This window comes from Phocoena sinus, chromosome 2 (assembly GCF_008692025.1).
Source record: "Phocoena sinus isolate mPhoSin1 chromosome 2, mPhoSin1.pri, whole genome shotgun sequence".
NCBI lineage: Eukaryota > Metazoa > Chordata > Mammalia > Artiodactyla > Phocoenidae > Phocoena > Phocoena sinus.
The window spans coordinates 84,216,352-84,223,371 of NC_045764.1; the positions used below are offsets into that span (position 1 = coordinate 84,216,352).

The 7,020-nt window shown below is 37.3% G+C and overlaps 1 pseudogene; it reads left to right on the plus strand.

Moving 5' to 3' along the window:
• The first annotated feature begins 4,276 nt into the window (after positions 1 to 4,276).
• LOC116750060 lies at positions 4,277 to 4,376 on the plus strand (annotated as a pseudogene).
• Positions 4,377 to 7,020: the final 2,644 nt, after the last annotated feature.

The following is a 7,020-nucleotide window of genomic DNA, read 5'->3' on the forward strand; positions in this document are numbered from 1 at the left end:
GATCGTCTGTGTTACCAACAAAGAGTTGTATTATTTTTGTATTTCCCTTGGATCCTTGCTGGATTTTGTAGCATACAATATAGGTACTCAATAAGTATGTATTGAAGAAGTACCACAGAATATTTCCAATATTAGATGATCTGTGAGCTTTTTCTTAGGAGAAATCCCAAGGTAAGGTTCTGATCCTCTCTGGAATATGTTTTCCTCTTTCTAGGCCTTTTGGAAATTCCTCAAAGCAGAGTTTCTTCCTGAGTTTCTTGATTCTACCTTAGTGGGCATGAGAGGGGTGGGAAAGGGTATGGTTATTCTTCAGAAATGCTACATGCGCCAGTTTACAGTAAACAGTACTTTTCATCAGGGTACTTTCTTTCATGCACTGTCCCACCCCACATTTAGCTCTCGCCCTTGTTTTTTCAGTGGAATTTGTCTGGAGTCCTGCATTATGGAACTAAATGTTTTAGTATATGTTTCTAAAATACAGGAACTGTAGTATCTTCACATCTAAAAAACTTAAGTTACTTAATATCAGATAATATAGTCATTCTCAAAAAAAAATTTTTATAATTTGCTTGAATCAGGACCCAGATAAGATTCATGTTTTGCAGTTGCTTGATTTGTCTTTACATTTTCTTTTAATATATAGGTTTCTCCTCCCACCTTTTTTCTTCCAGTTTTTTTTTTGAAGAACCAGCTCATTCATTCTAAAAAGTTTCCCACATAAAAGGTTTTGCTGATTATTTCCTTAGTTGTCATTTTATGTTTATGTTTCCTGTATATGCCATAAACTAGTTGTTAGGTTTAGCAGCTTGGTCAAATTCAAGATTGATTTTTTTGAGAAGAATGCTTCATTGGTGGTGGTGTGTACTTCCACTAGGAGACACAGGCCTTGTCTTTTTGGTGGTCATTGTTTAGATGTATTAATTAGGTCAGTGGTTCTCAAAGTGGACCATAGACCCTGAGAGTCCCCAGGACACTTTCACGGGGCGTACAACGTCAAAACTCCTCATAACTCTAAGTTATTATTTACCTTTTTCAATGTGTTGAAAGTTTTAGTGATGTAGCAAAATTATTGATGGGTAAAGCTGCTGGTACCTTAGCATGAATCAAGACAGTAGCACCAAACTGTGCTATTGTTCATGATAGTCTTCACTTTCATGCCACAGTTTTTCTTAAGTTCATTTCAATTTTTAATTAATCTTGATCTTGAAAACATGTCTTTAATAGTCTGTGGAACAAAATGAAAAATATACATAAAGCACTTTTGCTACATAATGAACTGTGATGATTGTTTCAAAGGAAAGGCAATTATGCAATTGTGTGAGTTACAAACTGAACTAGTCACTTTTTTCATTGAACATGTCTACTTGGAAGAACAACTGGCAGACAAACCAGGGTTCTTCTGACTTGAGTGTTTGGCAGAAAACTAACAGTACTTGTTACTGCTAAAATTTGAACTTTCAAGAGAAAGTTGGAATTTTAGAAAACTTGCCTCTTCACACTGTAGCATGACAGCTTCCCAATACTTTTCCAATATAATCAGTGCTGATTTAACAACAGTTGTTTTTGATAGTTTATATGAAATGTGTCAACATTTGGATGATCTGCAAAACAACCAATGTTCTCCAGATGCTCTGTGCATGGATTACAAAATGGTCCGTGAGTGAAACTCTAGCAGGGTAGAAGAAGTTTACAGGGGTTTGTCAAATTTTGGTATTGTCTCAAATAAGAATGTCCACAACTATCTGAAAAGCCTGCTAAAATACTCCTTCCCAAACAAAGCTAGACAAATCAAGACAGTGTGTTATGCCTTATAGATTAATAAAATAGAATTAAGAGTCCAGAAATTTGTGGTTAATTTTGGCACCCTACAGGGGTGCCAAAACAGCTCAATGGGGAAAGAATGGACTTTTCATTAAATTGTTTTGTGACAACTATATACCCACTTGCAAAAGAATGAAGTTGAATCAGTACCTCACACCATATGCAAAAGTCAACTCAGAATGGATTGAAGGGACTTCCCTGGTGGTCCAGTGGTAAAGAATCTGCCTTCCAATGCAGTGGATGTGAGTTTGATCCCTGGTCAGGGAGCTAAGATCCCATATGCTGTGGGGCAACAGCCTGCGTGCCATGACTATTGAGGTGCTCAGCACCTCGAGAGAGCCTGCTTGCCACAAACTACAGAGCCCACGTTCTCTGGAGCCCATGCACCACAGCTAGAGAAAAAACCCACGCACCGCAACTAGAGAGGAGCCCAAGCAGACAGCGCACTGTGACGGAAAGATCCCGCATGCCTCAACAGAGATCCTGTGGGCCTCAACTGAGACCCAATGCAGCCAAAAAAAAAAAAAAAAGATTGAAAACCTAAACGTCAGAGCCTAAATCATGAAACTCTTAGAAGAAAACGTAGGTGTAAATTTTTGTGACATTGGATTAGGTGATAGTTTCTTAGATACAGCACCAACAGCAAAGGCAACAAAAGAAAAAATAGACAAATTGAACTTTGTCAAAATTTTTAAGTTTTGTGCTTCAAAGTACACCATCAGCAGTGAAAAGACAACTCAGCATGGGAGAAAAATTTTGCAAGTAGTATATCTGATAAAGGACTTGTGTAAAGAACTTGCATCAATAAAAAGACAGCTCATGACAAAGCAGTTTTAATCTTTGGTGTATGTTTATACTCAAGAGAAATGAAAATGTCTACACAAAACCTTGTACACAGATGTTGATAGCAGCGTTATTGATAACAGCCAAAAAGTGGAAACAACACAAATGTCCCTTGGATGAATGGATTAATAAAATATGATATATCCAAAAGTTGAATATTATCCGGCTATAAAAGGAAGTACTGATATATCCTACAACATCCCATGGGCCTTTCAATTCTGTAGTAACTGTATACATCACAGTGCAAAATGAAGCTGGATAGACTCGGATTCTTATTCTTGCTCTGCCACTTATTCCATGACTGACCAACTTATTGAGCAAGCCTATTTGACAATATTTGTCTCATATTGTGAAGCAGTGAGTTAAGTACTCAGCAAATAAAAGTACTCAAATAATAGGTCTCTTCATGCTACCTTTTTTTCTCTTGGAAGTTCTAATAGAGAGAGGAGGGTATGATGAATAGAGAACATTCTGAGAGTGATTTCTCTCTTTATAAAGGAACTTATCTTGTAGCTTCTTTTGTTAGTGTAGTTAAAATGTCAGCACATGCTTAAGAGACGTGTATATGTGTATAATGTGCTCAAAGTGTATGTCTTTTCCATCATCATCTCAACAATTGAAGGCACTTTTATGTTATCCTTTAAGACTTTAAGAGTGAGATTAGGAAAAAAAAAAAAAGATGTAAAAAGTTGCCCTAAGCACAAAGGTAAAACTAAAACATCAAGAGAATTCAAGTCAAGTAACCATACAAGTGCAAGTGTACGGAAGTCAAAATAATGGAAAATTTGTGGGAAGAGTTGGAAGCACAGAGAATAAATCTAAGTGGTCAGTAGACTGTGAGTTATCTGAAGGTAGAGACTTGTATTTTATTCACTGCTAAACACCCAGCGCAGAGACTGGTACAAAGTAGAGTCACAATAAATATCTTCTAGATTAATAAATGAGATATAATAACTATTTAATAGGCATTCCAGATTAAAAGACCTAGAAGAGAGGAAATAAGTGAAAAGACCTACTTAATGCCACATTTTGGTCACTGCAAATGAGCAAAAAAGTAAGTATACTGGGCTTCCCTGATGGCACAGTGGTTGAGAATCCACCTGCCAATGAAGGGGACATGGGTTCGATCCCTGGTCTGGGAAGATCCCACATGCCACGGAGCAACTAAGCCTGTGTGCCACAACTACCAAGCTTGTGCTCTAGAACCTGTGAGCCACAACTACTGAGCCCGCGTACTGCAACTACTGAATCCCACGTGCCTAGAGCCCATGCTCTGCAGCAAGAGAAGCCACCGCAATGAGAAGCCTACGCACCACAGCAAAGAGCAGCCCCAGCTCGCCACAACTAGAGAAAGCCTGTGTGCAGCAATGAAGACCCAACACAGCCAAAAATAAATAAATTTTTTAAAAAAAGGTAAGTATACAAAGGAGAGAAAAATCAGATTGACATAAGAATTTTCACCTGTCCTATAGTATCGAGGAGACAAGAAAGCAATATTGTTAAGTGAAAAGGGGGAGCTTGAACCCAGCTATTTAATGGCTTTCTCAGAAAGTTCACAATTCTCTTGGAAAATATTAAGGATAAACTCAAGCAAAAAGAAAAAATCTAATTCTTGCTTCAGCAGCACATATACTAGAATTGGAATGATACAGAGATTAGCATGGCCCCTGGACAAGGATTACACACAAATTTTTGAAGTGTTCCATATTTTCCCCCTCAGACCCTGGCCATGCCCTCAACCATGGCAGAGATTGCCATTGCTCCTAGCAGAAGCCCAGCTCCCTCAGGGCTCCTGCTCCAGCCCCTTGGGCCCTGGACTCACCCCCCTGATGGCAGCAACCACCACTGAACCAGGAGAAGCTCTAGCTTGCAACTGACTCTAGCCCCTCCAACCCCAGCCCTACTTCCCACCAAGGAGGCAGCTGCCAATACACCCCAGGAGAAGACATGGCCCCTGTTCACTTCATGTCCTGCTCTCCCACTAAAGCCACTGGCCACACACACACTGCATAGGTATGTTCCCATACACCATGAAGACTGGGATAGGTAACTTTCACCTAATTTCATAGAGACAGAGAAAATCAAACAAAATGAGAAGACAGGAATATGTTTCAAACAAAAGAGCAAAATAAAACCTCAAGGGGGGAGGAACCCTAATAAAATGAAGATAAGTAATTTACTTGATAAAGACTATAAAGAAATGGTCATAAAGATGCTCATTGAACTCGGGAGAAAAATTGAGGAACTCAGAGCTTCAACAAAGACAGAACATATAAGAAAGAACCAATCAGAGCTGAAGAATACAATAACTGAAATGAAAACTATACACTGGAACGAATTAATAGCAAATTAGGTGATACAGAAAAACGTACAAGTGACCTGGAAGTTAGAATAATGGAAATCACCCGATCAGAACAGCCAAAAATTATATATATATATATATATATATATATTTTAGTGATAGTTAAAGCGACTTCTAGGACAACATAAAGTGTACTAAGGTTCACATTATAGGGATCCCATAAGGAGGAGTGAGAGAGAGAAAGGGGCAGAAAATGTATTTGATGAAATTATAGCTAAAAACTTCCCTAACCCAAAGAGAGAAACAGATACCCAGGTCCAGTAAGCACAGAAAGTCCCAAGCAAGATGAACCCAAAGAGAGACCAAGACATACCATCATTGAAACAGCAGAAATTATAGAGAATTTTAAAGGCAGCAAGAGAAAACAAAGAGGTACATCCAGGGCATCCCCCATAAGGCTATCTGCTGATTTTTCAGCAGAAACTTTGCAGGCCAGAAGGGAGTGGCATGATATATTTAAAGTGGTGAAAGGAAATAACCTATAATCTCAGATACTCTACCCAGCAAGGTTATCATTCAGAATTGAAGGAGAGATAGTATGCCTGACAACAAAAACAAAGAGTTCATCACCACTAAACTGGCCTTAAAAGAAATGTTAAAGGGTCTTCTTTAAGTGAAAAGGAAAAAACTATAACAAGAAATAAAATATATGAAATGGAAAATCTCAGTGGCAAATGCAAATAACAGTAAAGGCAGTGGATCAACCACTGAAATAAACTAACATGAAGATTAAAAGACAATTGTAAAATCAGTTGTAACTACAATAAACAGTAAAGGGATAGACATAAAGATGTAAAATATGACATCAAAAACATAAAACATGGTGGAGGAGTGAAAAATGGAGATCTTTTAAAATGAACTGAAATGACTATCAGTTTAAAATAAGTAGATATAGGTCGATATATATGAACTTCATGGTAACCACAAATAAAAAACCAAAAATATATATGCAAAAATTAGGAACCCAAACATAACACTAAATAAAATCATTAAACAACAAAGAAGTGACTAAGAGAAGAGAACAGAAAAGAACTACGAAAACAACCAGAAAACAGGTAACAAAATGGCAATATGTACCTACCTATCAATAATCACTTTAAATGTAAGTGGACTAAATGCTCCAAAAGACATAGGGTGGCTGATTGGATTAAAAAAAACCAAACAAGACCCATCTGTATGCTGCCTACAAGAAGCTCACTTCAGAGCTGAAAACAGACTGAAAATGAAGGGATGGAAGATGTTCCATGCAAATGGAAACGAATAAAGCTGGGGTAACAGTACTCATCAGATAAGGTGGACTTTAAAATGAAGTCTATAATAAAAGACAAAGAAGGGCATTATATAGTGATAAAGTGGCTATCAATCCAAAAGAGGCTATAAATTCGTAAATGTGTGCCTATCTGCACTTAATATAGGAGCATCTAAATACATAAAGCAAATATTAACTGACATAAAGAGAGAAATTGACAGTAATACAATAATAGTAGAGGACTTTACCACCTGACTTACATCAGTGGATAGATCATCCAGACAAAAAGTCAATAAGGAAACATTGGCCTTAAATGACATGTTAGAACAGGTGAACTTAACAGATATGTACAAGATATTCCACCCCAAAAAAGCAGAATACACATTCTTTTCAAGTACACATGGAGCTTTCTCCAGAGTAGATCACATGCTAGGCCATAAAACAATTATCAATAAATTTAAGAAGACTGAAATTATATTAAGCTTCTTTTTGACCACAACAGGATTAAACTAGAAATCAGTTACAAGAAGAAGAATGGAAAAACAAACATATGGAGACCTAACAACTTGCTACTAAGAAAAACCCCAATGGGTCAATGAAGAAATTGAAGAGGAAAACAGAAAATATCTTGAGACAAATGAAAATAAAAACACAAATTTTGAAAATCTATGGGAAGCAGCAAAAGCAGTTCTAAGAGGGAAGTTTATAGCAATACAGGCCTAACTCAAGAAATAAGCAAAATCGA